The sequence below is a fragment of the Hordeum vulgare genome, chromosome 3H, assembly GCF_904849725.1.
Source record: "Hordeum vulgare subsp. vulgare chromosome 3H, MorexV3_pseudomolecules_assembly, whole genome shotgun sequence".
Classification (NCBI taxonomy): Eukaryota; Viridiplantae; Streptophyta; class Magnoliopsida; order Poales; family Poaceae; genus Hordeum; species Hordeum vulgare.
This window is the reverse complement of record NC_058520.1, coordinates 451,790,798-451,810,824: the sequence shown is the minus strand read 5'-3', so window position 1 is coordinate 451,810,824 and position 20,027 is coordinate 451,790,798.

Here is a 20,027-nt window from a genome sequence, read left to right as displayed (position 1 = left end):
TAATGCTATGGTTAGACGTTGTCTTAATTCTTCTTTCGTAGTTGCGGACGCTTGCGAGAGGGGTTAATCATAAGTGGGATGCTTGTCCAAGTAAGGGCAGTACCCAAGCGCCGGTCCACCCACATATCAAACTATCGAAGTAACGAACGCGAATCATATGAACATGATGAAACTAGCATGACAGAAATTCCCGTGTGTCCTCGGGAGCGTTTTTCCTCCTATAAGACTTTGTTCAGGCTTGTCCCTTGCTACAAAAGGGATTGGGCGACTTGCTGCACCGTTGCTACTAATTGTTACTTGTTACTTTTCGCTTGCTACGTTTCACCTCACTACACCATCACTTGTTACCGCTACTTTTAGTGCTTGCAGTTATTACCTTGCTAAAAACCGTTTATCAGAGCCTTCTGCTCCTCGTTGGGTTCGACACTCTTACTTATCGAAAGGACTACGATGGATCCCCTATACTTGTGGGTCATCAGGAGGCAACCCAATGAATTTATCTTTTTCTTTCTGTTTTGTTGCGTCCACACCATCATAATTCTGTTATGATTGTGTCTTTTGTGTTTCTTTTCTTGTTTGAGCCAAGCAAAACCTTTATGACTAGTCTTGGTGATGGTTGTTTGATCCTGCTGGAAAAAGACAGAAACTTTTCGCTCACGAGATTATGTTTCATTTTTATTCAGAAAGAGCTTTTGAGTTGATTTGTTTTGCTGCTGGTTGATATGCCTTTTTCCCAGGCAGTCTCAAATTTTCAGAATTGTTGAGATACCAGAAGTATACGAAGTATACAGATTGCTACAGACTAGTGTGTTTTTGACAGATTCTGTTTTTGTTGAGTTGGTTGCTTGTTTTGATGAAACTATGGATAGTATCGGGGGGTAATACCCATGGAGAAGTGAGAATACAGTAATCTAACACCAATATAAATAGAAATCAAGATTGCTACAGTACCTAAAGAGGTGGTAGTTTGTTTTCTTGTGCTAATGATATCACGAGTTTGTGTTTAAGTTTTGTGTTGTGAAGTTTTCAAGTTTTGGGTGATGTTCTCATGGACAAAGGGATAAAGAGTGGAAAGACCTCAAGCTTGGGGATGCCTGATACGTCCATCTAGCATCATGCTTTCATGTTGATATTGATCGCTTCTTGGGCTGTTATTCCACTTCACGGTACAATACTTATGCCTTTTCTCTCTTATTTTGCAAGGTTTACTTGAAGAGGGAGAATGCCGGCAGCTGGAATTCTGGCCTGAAATTGGAGCAAGTTTGAGATACCTATTATGCGCAATTGCAACATCGTAAAAATCAACAAGGATTTTTTTCCGGATTTATAAAAAATACTAGGCCGAAGAAGTGCTAGAGGGGCGCCAGTAGGTGGCCACAAGCCTCCTAGGTGCGGCCACCCCCTGGCCGCGCCTAGGGGGCTTGTGGGCACCCAGCTGGCCCTCTGGCCCCCCTCTTCTGCTATATGAAGGGTTTCGTCTGGAAAAAAAATCAGGAGGAGGCTTTTTCGTGGAATCGCTGCCGCCATGAGGCGAAACTTGAGCAGAACCAATCTAGAGCTCCGGCAGGACGATCCTGCCGGGGAAACTTCCCTCCCGGAGGGGGAAATCGTCGCCATCGTCATCACCAACACTCCTCTCATCAGAGGGGACTCATCTCCATCAACATCTTCATCAGCACCATCTCACCTCCATACTCTAGTCCATCTCTTGTAATCAATCTCCGTCTCGCGACTCCGATTGGTACTTGTAAGGTTGCTAGTAGTGTTAATTACTCCTTGTAGTTGATGCTAGTTGGATTATTTGGTGGAAGAGTTTATGTTCAGATCCTTGATGCTACTCATTACCTCTCTGGTCATGAATATGATTATGCTTTGTGAGTAGTTACTTTTGTTCCTGAGGACATGGGATAAGTCATGCTAATAGTAGTCATGTGAATTTGGTATTCGTTCGATATTTTGATGTGTTGTATGTTCTTTTTCCTCCAGTGATTTTACGTGAACGTCGGCTACATAACACTTCACCATTATTTGGGCCTAGAGGAAGGCATTGGGAAGGAGTAAGTAGATGATGGGTTGCTAGAGTGATAGAAGCTTAAACCCTAGTTTATGTGTTGCTTCGTAAGGGGCTGATTTGGATCCACTAGTTTAATACTATGGTTAGACTTTGTCTTAATTCTTCTTTCGTAGTTGCGGATGCTTGCGAGAGGGGTTAATCATAAGTGGGATGCTTGTCCAAGTAAGGTCAGTACCCAAGCGCCGGTCCACCCACTTATCAAACTATCAAAGTAATGAACATGAATCATATGAACATGATGAAAACTAGCATGACAGAAATTCCCGTGTGGCCTTGGGAGCGTTTCTCGTCCTATAAGACTTTGTCCAGGCTTGTCCCTTGCTACAAAAGGGATTGGGCCACTTTGATGCACCGTTGCTACTTTTGTTACTTTTTGCTTGCTACGAATCATCTCACCACACAATCACTTGTTACCGATAATTTCAGTGCTTGCAGATTTTACCTTGCTAAAAACCACTTGTCAGATCCTTCTTCTCCTTGTTGGGTTCGACACTCTTACTTATCAAAAGGACTACGATTGATCCCCTATACTTGTGGGTCATCAAGACTCTTTTCTAGCGCCGTTGCCTGGGAGTGAAGCGCCTTTGGTAAGTGGAACTTGGTAAGGAAACATTCATATAGTGTGCTGAAATTTATTGTCACTTGTCACTATGGATACTAATTCTTTGAGGGGCTTGTTCGAGGGTATCTTCACCTTGAACGGAAGCACAAATAGTTGCTCCTCAACCTGCTGCACCTACTGAAAATATTTGCTTTGAATTTCCTTCGGGTATGCTTGAGAAACTGCTCGCTAATCCTTTTACAGGAGATGCAACATCACATCCAGACTTGCATCTAATCTATGTAGATGAATTTGTGGTTTATTTAAGCTTGCAGGTTTGCCCGAGGATGAGGTCAAGAAGAAGGTCTTTCCTTTATCTTTGAAGGATAAGGCGTTGACATGGTATTGGCTATGTGATGATACTCGATCATGGAACTACAATCGGTTGAAATTGGAAATTCATCAAAAGTTTTATCCTATGCATTTAGTACATCGTGATCGGAATTATATTTATAATTTTTGGCTTCGTGACAGAAAAAGAATCGTTCAAGCTTGGGGGAGGCTTAAATCAATGTTATATTCATGCCCCAACCATGAGCTATCGAGGGAAATTATCATTCAGAACTTCTATGCTCGGCTTTCTCATGATGATCGCACCATGCTTGACACTTCTTGTGCCGGTTCTTTTATGAAGAGAAATATTGACTTCAGATGGAATTTATTGGAGAGAATTAAACATACCTCTGAAGATTGGGAGCTTGAAGAAGGTAAGGAGTCAGGTATGAATTTCAAGTTTGATTGCGTTAAATGCTTTGTTGAAACAAATACCTTTAGTGATTTTAGTGCTAAGTATGGACTTGACTCTCAGATAGTAGCTTCATTGTGTGAATCATTTGCTGGTCATATTGATCTCCCCAAAGATAAGTGGTTTAAATATCACCCTCCCTTAGAAGTCAATGTAGTTAAACCCTATCCAGTCGAAGAGAAAGTCATTGCCTATAATGATCCTCTTGTTCCCACTACTTACATTGAGAAACCACCTTTCCCTGTTAGGATAAAGGATCATTCTAAAGCTTCAACTGTGATACGTAGTAGCTACATTAGAACACCTACACCCCTTGACCAAATTAGAGTTGAACCTAGCATTGCTATTATCAAAGATCTTCTGTCCGATGATGTTGAGGGACATAATATTTACTTATGTGAAGATGCTGCTAGAATTCCTAAACCTCACGCTAGAGACAAACATAGGCCTGTTGTTGGCACGCTTGTTGTTTCTGTTAAGATAGGAGATCATTGTTATCATGGTTTATGTGACGTGGGTGCTAGTGTTAGTGCAATACCTCAATCCTTATATGATGAAATCAAAGACGAGATTGCACCTGTTGAGATAGAGCCTATTGATGTCACTATTTAGCTTGCCAATAGAGATACTATCTGCCCTGTGGGAATTGTTAGGGATGTTGAAGTTTTGTGTGGTAAAACAAAGTATCTTGCTGATTTCCTCGTTCCTGCTACCGCACAAGATAGCTTTTGTCCCATCATATTTGGCAGACCTTTTCTCAATATTGTCAATGCTCATATTGACCGTGAGAAGCAAACTGTCATTGTTGGCTTTGAAGGTGTGTCACATGAGTTCAATTTCTCCAAGTTTGGTAGACAACCTCATGAAAAAGAGCTGCCTAGTAAGGATGAAACTATTGCCTTAGCTTCTATTACCGTGCCTCCTACTGATCCCTTAGAGCAATACTTGCTTGAGCATGAAAATGATATGCATATGGATGAAAGGGATGAGATAGATAGAGTTGTCTTAGAACAATATCCTATCCTTAAGAATAACTTGCTTGTTGAACTGCTTGGGGATCCACCCCCACCAAAGGGTGATGTTGTGTTCGAGCTTAAACAGTTGCCTGATACTCTTAAGTATGCTTATCTTGATGAAAAAGAGATATATCCTGTTATTATCAGTGCTAGCCTCTCAGAGCATGAAGAAAAGAAGTTACTAAAAATTCTGAGAAAGCACCTTGCTGCTATTGGATATACTCTTGATTATCTTAAGGGTATTAGTCCCACTCTATGCCAGCACAAGATTAAAACTGATCCTGATTTCAAACCAGCTGCTGATCATCAAAGGAGATTAAATCCTAAGATGAAAGAGGTAGCAAGAAAAGAAATACTAAAGCTCCTGGAAGCGGGTATCATCTATCCTGTTGCTCATAGAGGTTGGGTGAGTCGAGTGCATTGCGTCCCTAAGAAGGGAGGCATTACCGTTGTCCCTAATGATAAGGATGAATTGATCCCACAGAGGATTATTAATGGCTATAGGATGGTGATCGATTTTAGGAAATTGAATAAAGCCACTAGGAAAGATCATTACCCTTTGCCTTTTATCGACCAAATGCTAGAAAGACTGTCTAAACACACACACTTCTGCTTTCTAGACGGTTATTATGGTTTCTCCCAAATACCAGTTGCACAATCTGACCAGGAGAAAACCACTTTCACCTGCCCTTTCGGTACCTTTGCTTATAGACGTATGCCTTTTGGCTTGTGTAATGCACCTGCCACCTTTCAAAGATGTATGATGGCTATATTCTCTGACTTTTGTGAAAAGATTGTTGAGGTTTTCATGGATGACTTCTCCGTTTACAGGCTTTCCTTTGATGATTGCCTCAGCAACCTTGATCGAGTCTTGCAGAGATGTAAATACACCAATCTTGTCTTGAATTGGGAGAAGTGCCACTTTATGGTTTATGAAGGCATCGTCTTAGGACATAAAATTTCTGAAAGAGGAATTGAAGTCGATAAGGCTAAGGTTGATGCAATCGAGAAAATGCCATACCCCATAGATATCAAAGGTGTAAGAAGTTTCCTTGGTCATGCTGGTTTCTATAGGAGGTTCATTAAAGACTTCTCTAAGATTTCTAGGCCTCTTACCAATCTCTTGCAAAAGGATATTCCTTTTGTCTTTGACGATGATTGTGAGGAAGCCTTTGAAATACTTAAAAAGGCCTTGATAACTACACCTATTGTTCAACCACCTGATTGGAACATACCTTTTGAAATCATGTGTGATGCTAGTGATTATGTTGTTGGTGCTATCCTAGGGAAAAGAGTTGATAAGAAGTTGAATGTTATTCACTATGCTAGTAAAACTCTAGACAGTGCCCAAAGAAACTATGCTACTACAGAAAAGGAGTTTTTAGCAGTCGTGTTTGCATGTGAAAAGTTCAGGTCTTACATAGTTGATTCCAAAGTCACTATTCACACTGATCATGCTGCTATTAAGTACCTCATGGAGAAGAAGGACGCTAAACCTAGACTTATCAGATGGGTTCTCTTGCTACAAGAATTTGATTTACACGTTGTCGACAGGAAGGGTGTTGATAACCCCGTAGCAGATAACTTGTCTAGGTTAGAGAACGTTCTTGATGACCCACAACCTATTGATAATAGCTTTCTCTATGAGCAAATGAATGTCATCAATACTTCACGTAGTGCATCGTGGTATGCTGATTATGGAAACTATATCGTTGCCAAATATATACCACCTAGTTTCATTTACGAGCAAAAGAAGAAATTCTTCTTTGACTTGAGACATTACTTCTGGGATGATCCTCACCTTTATAAGGAAGGAGTAGATGGTGTTATTAGACGTTGTGTACCTGAACATGAACAGGGACATATCCTACAGAAGTGTCACTCTGAGGCCTACGGACGACACCATGCGGGAGATAGAACTGCACACAAGGTATTGCAATCAGGTTTCTATTGGCCCACTCTCTGCAAGGATGCCCGTAAGTTTGTCTTGTCTTGTGACGAATGTCAAAGAGTAGGTAATATCGGTAAACGTCAGGAAATGCCTATGAACTATTCACTTGTCATTGAACCATTTGATGTTTGGGGCTTTGATTATATGGGACCTTTTCCAAAATCCAACGGGTATACTCACATCCTAGTTGCTGTTGACTACGTCAGTAAGTGGGTAGAAGCTATCCCCACTAGTAGTGCTGATCACAACACATCTATTAGGATGCTTAAAGAAGTTATCTTCCCTAGATTTGGAGTCCCTAGATATCTAATGACCGACGGTGGTTCACATTTCATTCATGGTGCTTTCCGTAAAATGCTTGCTAAGTACGATGTCAACCATAGAATTGCGTCTCCCTATCACCCTCAGTCCAGTGGTCAAGTAGAGCTAAGCAATAGAGAGATTAAACTAATTCTGCAAAAGACTGTCAATAGGTCTAGAAAGAATTGGTCTAGGAAGCTCGACGATGCACTCTGGGCTTATAGAACTGCCTATAAGAATCCCAGGGGCATGTCTCCGTACAAAATGGTGTACGTTAAAGCATGTCATTTACCTCTTGAGATAGAGCATAAAGCTTATTGGGCAATCAAAGAGCTCAACTTTGATTTTAAACTTGATGGTGAGAAGAGGTTATTGGACATTAGCTCGCTTGATGAGTGGAGAACTCAGGCATATGAGAATGCCAAGTTGTTCAAGGAGAAGTTTAAGAGGTGGCATGATAAGAGGATACAAATGGGTGAGTTCAATGTAGGTGATTATGTCTTGCTATATAATTCTCGTTTAAGATTCTTTGCAGGCAAGCTTCTCTCAAAATGGGAAGGTCCCTATATTGTTGAGGAAGTATATCTTTCCGGTGCTATCAAGATCAACAACACGGAAGGTAATTGTCCGAGAGTTGTAAATGGGCAGAGAATCAAGCATTATATCTCAGGTACTCCCATAAATGTTGAAAGCAATATCATCAATACCATAACTCCGGAGGAATACCTAAGGGATGTTTATCAGCCTGTTTCAGACTCCGAAAACGAAGAGGTATGTGATTCGGTAAGAAAACAGATTCCAAAACTTTTCCAATAGGAATTTTTCTCTGTTTTGGAATATTTGAAAAAATAGAAAAATTAGAAGTAGTCCGGAAAGCGCGCGAGGAGGCGACAAGCCTGCCAGGCACGGGCCCACCCCCTGCTCGCGCCTGGGGGGCTTGTGGCCACCTCGTGTGCCTCCCGGACTCCGTTTTCATGTGGAGTACTCCTTCTGTTCTGGAAAAAATCATTATATATTCTCCCGAAAGGTCTGACCCTCGTATCACACAGATTTCCTTTGTTTTCATTTCGAGCCTGTCTGTTGCAGATCTAGATTGCTATGACGTCCCCCAAAGCTTCGAAGGACAAGATCTTCGAGAAGGTCATCAATACCTACCTCACGGGAGTGCAGCAACACCCTCAATCTATCGAGATGCATGAGGGGATGTTGCTCATCCGTGATGTTGAGGGGCCCAAGAAGACCGGAAGCGTGGAGGTGAGGCTCGAAGCAATGGAGCAACAGGTCTTCAGGTGCCAAGGGATGGTGGAGCGTGGACTCAACGCCAACCACATGATGATCACGGAGTTCACCAGCAAGCACATGATCGCTGACAATGACATTGGGAAGCACCTCTCCAGGCTCTATGACATGATTGATCAACTCCAGGCCCAGATCTATGACCTGCAGAACCAAAACTATGACTATGAGTATAGATTTAAATCAATACGGTTGGCTGCAGATTTGAGGATTCCGGAGACTCGTTCATCTTTCCATGCTGGAGCACCTATGCCTTGGAAGACGAAGGATCAAACCCATGTTGCAACAACTCCATGACCATCACCTCCAAAGGAAGACAACTGAGCATGGGTATGGGCAATCCCCTTGGCTTGTGCCAAGCTTGGGGGAGTTGCCCTGGTATCGTATCACTATCACATCTTTGGCCTTTACCTTGGTTTTAGTTTGTTCCTTTTCAGTTTTCTCTTTCTCTAGTAGTTTGTAAGGCTTAGTGTTTTAGTCTTGAGCTTTGCTTTGTGTCACCCCCGATGTATTCGAGCTCGTGAGCCATATAATAAAGCGTGTCTTTGTTGAGGGCTTTGCCTCTTGCCATGATCAAAAGAGGGAGAAAAGAACAAAAGCATGAAAGATCATGTAATGATCTTATGGGAAGTGATGGCTTCACATATAAAAAGAATGTTGATTGAAACTTGTTGAGAGTAGACAAACGTAGACCTTGGTCATCGTTGCAATTAATAGGAAGTGATAAGGAAGGAGAGGTTCACATATAAATATATCATCTTGGACACCATCTATGATTGTGAACACTCACTAAACTATTGCTTGCCTAAGAGTAGATGTTGGACAAGGAAGACAACATAATGAATTGTGTTTGCTTGGTTCCGAACAATGTTATATGATTAGAGATCCCTTGGCATGTGACGATTGCTTCCACCTCATATTAGCAAAAACTCCCGCACCAAGTAGAGATACTACTTGTGCATCCATAAACCTTGAACCCAGTTTTGCCATGAGAGTCCACCATACCTACCTATGGATTGAATAAGATCCCTCAAGTAAGTTGTCATTAGTGCAAGCAATAAAAATTGCTCTCTAATATGTATGATTTATTAGTGTGGAAAATAAGCTTTGTATGAACCTCTGATGAGGAAGACATAAAAGCGACAGACTGCATAATAAAGTTCTTTATCACAGGAGGCAATATAAAGTGACGTTCCTGCGCACTAAGAGGACACACATCCAAACCTCAAAGCGCATGACAACCTCTACTTCCCTCTGCGAATGGCCTATCTTGTACCTTTACTTTTTGCCCTTGAAAGTGTCATGGTGATCTTCGCCAATTCCTTGTTTCGCCTTTATCTTGGCTAATGTCATATGCTAGGGAAAGATCTATATTCATATGTCAACTTGGAGGTAAGCATTCATGAAGTATTATTGTTGACATTAGCCTTGAGGTAAGCAGTTGGGAGGCAAAACTATAAGCCCCTATCTTTCTCTGTGTTCAGCTGAAACTTTGATCTCATGAGTACCACGTGAGTTATAGAAATTGTAGAGAAAGAAAAGATGATTGAGTATGTGGATTTGCTTTACAAGCTTTTGTTTGACTCTTTCTGATGTTGTGATAAATTGCAATTGCATCAATGACTAAAGGCTATCGGTTGTTACTTCTCGGTAAGGTTCTTGATCCATGCTTTACGTTGTGAAGGAATTCTCACTTTAGCATGAGAAATTATATGTTGGTATTGCTGTTCTGATCATGATCATGATGCATGCATGTTCGTATCTTGTTTTGTCGACACCTCTCTCCCTAAACATGTGGACATATTTATTGAGCTAGGCTTTCCCTTGAGGACAAGCGAGGTCTAAGCTTGGGGGAGTTCATACGTCCATTTTGCATCATGCTTTCATGTTGATATTTATCGCTTCTTGGGCTACTATTCCACTTGACGGTACAATACTTATGACTTTTCCCTCTTATTTTGCAAGGTTTACTTGAAGAGGGAGAATGCCGGCAGCTGGAATTCTGGCCTGAAATTGGAGCAAGTTTGAGATACCTATTTTACGCAACTCCAAATACCGTAAAAATCAACGAGGATTGTTTTCCGGATTTATAAAGAATACTCAGCCGAAGAAGCGCCAGAGGGGCGCTAGCAGGTGGCCACAAGCCTGCTAGGCGCGGCCACCCCCATGGCCGCGCCTAGGGAGCTTGTGGGCACCCAGCTGGCCCTCTGGCCCCCCTCTTCTGCTATATGAAGGCTTTCGTCCGGGAAAAAATCAGGAGCAGGCTTTTTCGTGGAATCGCCGCCGCCACGAGGCGGAACTTGAGCAAAACCAATCTAAAGCTCCGGCAGGACGATCCTGCCGGGAGACTTCCCTCCCGTAGGGGGAAATCGTCGCCATCGTCATCACCAACACTCCTCTCATCGGAGGGGACTCGTCTCCATCAACATTTTCATCAACATCATCTCATCTCCAAACCCTAGTTCATCTCTTGTAACCAATCTTCGTCTCGCGACTCCGATTGGTACTTGTAAGGTTGCTAGTAGTGTTAATTACTCCTTGTAGTTGATGCTAGTTGGATTATTTGGTGGAAGAGTTTATGTTCAGATCCTTGATGCTACTCATTACCTCTATGGTCATGAATATGATTATGCTTTGTGATTAGTTACTTTTGTTCGTGAGGACATGGGATAAGTCATGCTAATAGTAGTCATGTGAATTTGGTATTCGTTCGATATTTTGATGTGTTGTATGTTGTTTTTCCTCTAGTGGTGTTATGTGAACGTCGACTATATAACACTTCACCATTATTTGGGCCTAGAGGAAGGCATTGGGAAGTAGTAAGTAGATGATGGGTTGCTAGAGTGACAGAAGCTTAAACCCTAGTTTATGCGTTGCTTCGTAAGGGCTGATTTGGATCCACTAGTTTAATGCTATGGTTAGACTTTGTCTTAATTCTTCTTTCGTAGTTGCGGATGTTTGCGAGAGGGGTTAATCATAAGTGGGATGCTTGTCCAAGTAAGGGAAGTACCCAAGTGCCGGTCCACCCACATATCAAACTATCAAAGTAACGAACGCGAATCATATGAACATGATGAAAACTAGCATGACAAAAATTCCCGTGTGTCCTCGGGAGCGTTTTTCCTCCTATAAGACTTTGTCGAGGCTTGTCCCTTGCTACAAAAGGGATTGGGCCACTTTTCTGCATCGTTGTTACTTTTGTTACTTGTTGCTTGCTACGAATCATCCCACCACACAATCACTTGTTACCGATAATTTCAGTGCTTACATTTTTTACCTTGATGAAAACCACTTGTCAGATCCTTCTGCTCCTCGTTGGGTTCGACACTCTTACTTATCGAAAGGACTACGATTGATCCCCTATACTTGTGGGTCATCAATGCCCAAGGCATCCCAAGCCAAATTCAAGGACACCAAAAAGCCTAAGCTTGGGGATGCCCCGGGAAGGCATCCCCTCTTTCGTCTTCAATCCAACGGTAAAATTACTTGGAGCTGTATTTTTATTCACCACATGATATGTGTTTTGCTTGGAGCGTCTTGTATATTAGGAGTCTTTTCTTTTTGTTGTGTCACAATCATCCTTGCTGCACACCTTTTGAGAGAGACATGCACTCATCGTGATTTTGCTAGAACGCTCATCGTGCTTCACTTATATATTTTGAGCTAGATAATTTTGCTCTATGTGCTTCACTTAGATCTTTTAGAGCACGGCGGTGTGTGACTTGGTATTTAACTTATGCTATGAAAGTAGTCCCAAAGGTGATAGGTACCCAAAGAGGATACAAAAACCTCCATCTTCATGTGCATTGAGTAGAAAGAGAAGTTTTGATTCCTCTCAATTAGTTTTGAGACATGGATTTGGTAATATTAAGAGTTTTGTTAGTAGGGTGTTGTGAATCAAGAAATACTTGTGTTGAACTTAGTGATTCCCGTAGCATGCACATATGGTGAACCACTATGTTAGGATGTCGGAGCATAATTGATCTGTTGATTGTCATCCTTTGTGTTGAGGTCGGGATCACGCGATGGTTAACACCTACCAACCCTTCCCCTAGGAGTATGCGTTTAGTACTTTGTTTTGATTACTAATAAAAACTTTCGCAACAAGTATGTGAGTTCTTCATGACTAATGTGAGTACATGGTATAGATGCAATTTCACCTTCCACCATTGCTAGCCTCTCTAGTGTCGCGCAATTTTCGCCGGTACACAAACCCACCATATGCCTTCCTCAAAACAGCCACCATACCTACCTACTATGGCATTTTCATAGCCATTCCGAGATATATTGCCATGCAACTCCCACAGTTCCGTCTCATGACTTGTGCCGTCACTCTCATATTGCCATTGCATGATCGTAAAATAGCTAGCGAGATGTTTCAACGTCATACGCCAAGCTAGATCGTTGCACATCTCAGTACACTACCGGAGGCATTTCCTATAGAGTCATCATCGTTCTGAGCTTTGAGCTATGAGTAAATAAAAGTGTGATGATCATCATTATTAGAGCATTGTCCCGTGTGAGGAAAAAGAGAGGCCAAAGAGCCCAAATAAACAAAAGAAAAAAAGAGGTGGCCCAAGAGCCCAAATTAAAAAAAGAGAGAAAAAGAGAGAAGGGACAATGCTAATATCTTTTTCCACACTTGTGCTTCATAATAGTATCATGTTCTTCATGATTGAGAGCCTCTCGTTTCGGCTCCACCATATGCTAGTGGGAATCTTTATTATATAACTTGGCTTGTATATTCCAATGATGGGCTTCCTCAAAATTGCCCTAGGTCTTCGTGAGCAAGAAAGTTGGATGCACACCCACTAGTTATCCTGTTGAGCTTTCACATACTTATAGCTCTAGTGCATCCTTTGTATGGCAATCCATACTCATTCACATTGATATCTATTAATGGGCATCTCCATAGCCCTTTGATACGCCGAGTGAATGTGACCATCTCCTCCTTTTTTGTCTCACAACCACCACCACACTCTATTCCACCTATAGTGCTATATCCATGGCTCACGCTCATGTATTGCATGATAGTTAGTTTGAGAAAGTAAGAGTGCAAAAACAATTACTTGGCCAATACCGGGGTTGTGCATGATTTAAATTAGTTGTGTGAGGATGATGGAGGGTAGCCATACTATATGATTTTGTAGGCATAACTTTCTTTGGCCTTGTTATTTTGAAGGTTCATGATTACCTTGCTAGTTTGATTGAAGTATTATTGTTTTCATGTCAATAGAAAACTATTGTTTTGAATCTTACGGATCTGAACATTCATGTCACATGAAAGAAGTTACAAAGGACAACTATGCTAGGTAGCATTCCACATCAAAAATTCAGTCTTTATCGCTTCCCTACTCGAGGACGAGCAGGAGTTAAGCTTGGGGATGCTTGATACGTCTCCAACGTATCTATAATTTTTGATGGTTTCATGCTATTATCTTGTCAAACTTTTGATGTTTTGTGTGCCTTTTATATCTTTTTGGGACTAACTTATTAACTCAGTGCCAAGTGCCAGTTCCTGTTTTTTCCGTGTTTTTGACCCTTTTCAGAGGCGATTTTAAACGGAGTCCAAATGGAGTAAAACCTGCGGAATGATTTTTTCCATAACAGAAGACATGCACGAGACTTGAGAACCAAGGCACGGGACCTCGGAGGAGGTCACAAGCCCACCAGGCCCGGCATAGGGGGCGGGGGGCCTAGCAGGCTTGTGAGCTCCCCGTGGCTCCCCTGCCCTACTACTTCCGCCTATAAATGCCCTAAAAATCTTAAACCATGAAGGAGAACATCGAAAGTACTTTTCCGCCGCCGCAAGGTTTTGTCTCCGCAAGGTCCCATCTGGGGCACGTTCTGGTGCCCTGCCGGAGGTGGGATTCGGATACGGAGGGCTTCTTCATCAACACCATGACCTCTGCCATGATGCGTGAGTAGTTCATCATAGACCTGCGGGTCCATAGCTAGTAGCTAGATGCCTTCTTCTCTCTCTTGGATCTTCAATACAAAGTTCCCCATGATCTTCATGGAGATCTATCCGATATAATCTTCTTTTGCGGTGTGTTTGTCGAGATCCCATGAATTGTGGATTTATGATCAGATTATCTATGAATCTTATTTGAGTTTCTTCTGATCTCTTATATGCATGATTTCATAGCCTTGTAATTCTCTTCGAGTTGTGGGTTTTGTTTGGCCAACTTGATCTATGATTCTTGCAATGGGAGAAGTGCTTGGTTTTGGGTTCATACCGTGCGGTGACCTCACCCAGTGACAGAAGGGGTAGCGAGGCAAGCATCGTGTTGTTGCCATCAAGGGTAAAAAGATGGGGTTTTCATCATTGGTTTGAGTTTATCCCTCTACATCATGTCATCTTGCTTAAGGCGTTACTCTGTTCGTCATGAACTCAATACACTAGATGTCTGCTGGATAGCGGTTGATGTGTGGAGTAATAGTAGTGGATGCAGAAAGTATCGGTCTACTTGTCTCGGATGTAATGCCTATATGTATGATCATTGCCTTAGATATCGTCATGACTTTGCGTGGTTCTATCAATTGATAGACAGTAATTTGTTCACCCACCATAATATTTGCTATTTTGAGAGAAGCCTTGATGACCCACAAGTATAGGGGATCAATCGTAGTATTTCGATAAGTAAGACTGTCGAACCCAACGAGGAGCAGAAGGATCTGACAAGTGGTTTTCAGCAAGGTAAAATCTGCAAGGACTGAAATTATCAGTAACAAGTGATTTTGTGGTGAGATGATTCATAGCAAGCAACAAATAACAATAGTAGCAACGCTGCAGCAAAGTGGCCCAATCCCTTGTGTAGCAAGGGACAAGCCTAGACAAAGTCTTATAGGAGGAAAAACATTCCCGAGGACACACGGGAATTTCTGTCATGCTTGTTTTCATCATGTTCATATGATTCACGTTCTTTACTTTGATAGTTTGATATGTGGGTGGACCGACGCTTGGGTACTGCCCTTACTTGGACAAGCATCCCACTTATTATTAACCCCTCTCGCAAGCATCCGCAACTACGAAAAAGTATTAAGACAAAGTCTAACCAGCCTGGTGTCCTTCGTAGGCCTTGGAGTGACACTTCTGTAGGATATGTCCCTGTTCATGTTCAGGTATACAACGTCTAATAACACCATCTACTCCTTCCTTATAAAGGTGAGGATCATCCTAGAAGTAATGTCTTAAGTCAAAGAAGAATTTCTTCTTTTGCTGGTATGTGAAACTAGGTGGTATATATTTGGCAAGGATATAGTTTGCATAATCAGCATACCACGATGCACTACGGGAAGTACTGATGACATTCAATTGCTCATCGGGAAAGCTATCATCAATAGGTTGTGGGTCATCAAGAACGTTCTCCAACCTAGACAAGTTATCTGCTACTGGGTTATCATCACCCTTCCTGTCGACAACGTGCAATTCAAATTCATGAGGTACTTAATAGAAGCATGATCAGTGTGAATAGTGACTTTGGAATAAACTATGTAAGACCTGAACTTTTCACATGCAAACACGACTACTAAAAACTCCTTTTCCGTAGTAGCATAGTTTCTTTGGGCACTGTCTAGAGTTTTACTAGCATAGTGAATAACATTCAACTTCTTATACCTTTGATATCTATGGGTATGGCATTTTCTCGATTGGATCAACCTTAGCCTTATCGACTTCAATACCTCTTTCAGAAATTTTATGTCCTAAGACGATGCCTTCATTAACCATAAAGTGGCACTTCTCCCAATTCAAGACAAGCTTGGTGCCTTTACATCTCTGCAAGACTCGATCAAGGTTGTTGAGGCAATCGTCAAAGGAAGACCCGTAAATGGAGAAGTCATGCATGAAAACCTCAACAATCTTTTCACAAAAGTCATAGAATATAACCATCATACATTTTTGAAAGGTGGCAGGTGCATTACACAAGCCAAAAGGCATACGTCTATAAGCAAAGGTACCGAAAGGGCAGGTGAAAGTGGTTTTCTCGTGGTCAGATTGTGCAACTGGTATTTGGGAGAAACCAGAATAACCGTCTAGAAAGCAGAAGTGTGTGTGTTTAGACAGTTTTTCTAGCATTTGGTCGATAAAAAGGCAAAGGGTAATGATCTTTCCTAGTGGCTTTATTCAATTTCCTAAAATCGATCACCATCCTATAGCCAGTAATAATCCTCTGTGGGATCAATTCATCCTTATCATTAGGGACAACGGTAATGCCTCCCTTCTTAGGGACGCAATGCACCGGACTCACCCAATTTCTATGAGCAACAGGATAGATGATACTCGCTTCTAGGAGCTTTAGTATTTCTTTTCTTACTACCTCTTTCATCTTAGGATTTAATCTCCTTTGATGATCAGCAACTAGTTTGAAATCATGATCGGTTTTAATCTTGTGCTAGCATAGAGTGGGACTAATGCCCTTAAGATCATGAAGAGTATATCCAATAGCAGCACGGTGCTTTCTCAGAGTTTTTAGTAACTTCTTTTCTTCATGCTCTGAGAGGCTAGCACTAATAATAACAGGATATATCTATTTTTCATCAAGATAAGCATACTTAAGAGTATCAGGCAAAGGTTTAAGCTCGAACACAGGATCACCCTTTGGTGGGGGTGGATCCCCAAGCAGTTCAACAAGCAAGTTATGCTTAAGGATAGGATATTGTTCTAAGACAACTCTATCTATCTCATCCCTTTCATCCATATGCATATCATTTTCATGCTCAAGAAAGTATTTCTCTAAGGGATCAGTAGGAGGCACGGCAATAGAAGCTAAGGCAATAGTTTCATCCTTACTAGGCAGCTCTTTTTCATGAGGTTGTCTACCAAACTTGGAGAAATTGAACTCATGTGACACACCTTCAAAGCCAACAATGACAGTTTGCTTCTCACGGTCAATATGAGCATTGACAATATTGAGAAAAGGTCTGCCAAATATGATGGGACAAAAGCTATCTTGTGCGGTAGCAAGAACGAGGAAATCAGCAGGATACTTAGGAGAAACAACAGGCGTGCCAACAACAGGCCTATGTTTGTCTCTAGCGTGAGGTTTCGCAATTCTAGCAGCATCTTCACAGAAGTGAATATTATGTCCCTCAACATCATCAGACAGAAGATCTTTGATAATAGAAATTCTAGGTTCAACTCTAATTTGCTCAGGGGGTGTAGGAGTTCTAATGTAGCCTCTACGTATCATAGTTGAAGCTTTAGAATGATCCTTTATCCTAACAGGGAAAGGTGGCTTCTCAATGTAAGCACTGGGAACAATAGGATTATTATAGGCAATGACTTTCTCTTCAACTGGATTGGGTTTAACTACATTGACTTCTAAAGGAGGAGGATATTTAGACCACTTCTCTTTGGAGAGGTCAATATGTGCAGCAAAAGATTCACACAATGAAGCTACTATCTCAGAGTCAAGTCCATACTTAGGGCTAAAATCACTAAAGGTATTTGTTTCAACAAAGGATTTAACGCAATCAAACTTGAAATTCATACCTGACTCCTTACCTTCTCCAAGCTCCCAATCTTCAGAGTTGTGTTTAATTATCTCCAATAAATTCCATCTGAAGTCAATATCTCTCTTCATAAAAGAACCAGAACAAGAAGTGTCAAGCATGGTGCGATCATCATGAGAAAGCCGAGCATAGAAGTTCTGAATGATAATTTCTCTCGAGAGCTCATGGTTGGGGCATGAATATAACATTTATTTAAGCCTCCCCCAAGCTTGACCGATGCTTTCTCTGTCATGAGGCAAAAATTTATAAATATAATTCCGATCACGATGTACTAAATGCATAGGATAAAACTTTTGATGAAATTCCAATTTCAACCGATTGTAGTTCCATGATCCAGTATCATCACATAGCCTATACCATGTCAACGCCTTATCCTTCAAAGATAAAGGAAAGACCTTCTTATTGACCTCATCCTCGGGCAAACCTGCAAGCTTAAATAAACCACAAACTTCATCTACATAGATGAGATGCAAGTCTGGATGTGATGTTCCATCTCGTGTAAAAGGATTAGCCAGCAGTTTCTCAAGCATACCTGAAGGAAATTCAAAGAAAATATTTTCAATAGGTGCAGCAGGTTGAGGAGCAACTATTTGTGCTTCCGTTCGAGGTGAAGATACCCCGAACAAGCCCCTCAAAGGATTAGTATCCATAGTGAGAAGTGACAATAAATTTCAGCACACTATATGAATGTTTCCTTACCAAGTTCCACTTACCAAAGGCGCTTCACTCCCCGGCAACGGTGCCAGAAAAGAGTCTTGATGACCCACAAGTATAGGTGATCAATCGTAGTCCTTTCGATAACTAAGAGTGTTGAACCCAACAAGGAGTAGAAGGATCTGACAAGTGGTTTTCAGCAAGGTAAAATCTGCAAGCACTGAAATTATCGGTAACAAGTGATTGTGTGGTGAGATGATTCGTAGCAAGCAACAAGTAACAAAAGTAGCAACAATGCAGCAAAGTGGCCCAATCCCTTTTGTAGCAAGGGACAAGCATGGACAAAGTCTTATAGGAGGAAAAACGCTCCCGAGGACACACGGGAATTTCTGTCATGCTAGTTTTCTTCATGTTCATATGATTCACGTTCGTTACTTTGATAGTTTGATATGTGGGTGGACCGATGCTTGGGTACTGCCCTAACTTGGACAAGCATCCCACTTATGATTAACCCCTCTCGCAAGCATACAGAACTATGAAATAAGAATTAAGACAAAGTCTAACCATAGCATTAAACTAGTGGATCCAAATCAGCCCCTTACGAAGCAACACATAAACTAGGGTTTAAGCTTCTGTCACTCTAGCAACCCAACATCTACTTACTACTCCCCAATGCCTTCCTCTAGGCCCAAATAATGGTGAAGTGTTATGTAGTCGACGTTCACATAACACCACTAGAGGAAAAACAACATACAACACATCAAAATATCGAACGAATACCAAATTCACATGACTACTATTAGCATGACTTATCCCATGTCCTCAGGAACAAATGTAACTACTCAGAAAGCATAATCATATTCATGACCAGAGAGGTAATGAGTAGCATCAAGGATTTGAACATAAACTCTTCCACCAAATAATCCAACTATCATCAACTACAAAGAGTAATTAACACTACTAGCAACCTTACAAGTGCCAATCGGAGTCGGGAGACGGAGATTGGTTACAAGAGATGAACTAGGGTTTGGAGATGAGATGGTGCTGATGAAGATGTTGATGGTGATGAGTCCCCTCCGATGAGAGGAGTGTTGGTGATGACGATGGCGATGATTTCCCCCTCCCGGAGAGAAGTTTCCCCGACAGGATCGTCCTGCCAGAGCTCTAGATTGGGTCTACTCAAGTTCCGCCTCGTGGCGGCGGCGATTCCACGAAAAAGCCTCCTCTTGATTTTTTCCTGGATGAAACCCTTCATATAGCAGAAGAAGGGGGCCAGAAGGCCAGCTGGGTGCCCACAAGCCCCCTAGGCGCGACCAGGGGGGTGGCCGCGCCTAGCAGGCTTGTGGCCACCTGCTGGCGCCCCTGTGGCGCTTCTTCGGCCCAGTATTTTTTATAAATCCGGAAAAAATACTCGTTGATTTTTACGGCGTTTGGAGTTGCGCAAAATAGGTATCTCAAACTTGCTCCAATTTCAGGCCAGAATTCCAGCTGGCAGCATTCTCCCTCTTCCTGTAAACCTTACAAAATAAGAGAGAAAAGGCATAAGTGTTGTACCGTGAAGTGAAATAACAACCCAAGACGCGATAAATATCAACATGAAAGCATGATGCAAAATGGACGTATCAAGCCTCTAGAGAACACTATGGCCCCCGGGTCTACTTCACACCATATTTTCAGCCTTACTCTTTTACTTCGTTGCACTTTCCACCTTCAGATCTCACTTTGCAATCAATCTTGAAGGGATTGACAACCCTTTATAGCGTTGGGTGCAAGCTCGTTTGTGTTTGTGCAGGTACTCTGGACTTGACGAGATTCTCCTACTGGATTGATACCCTGGTTCTCAAACTGAGGGAAATACTTACTGCTCCTGTGCT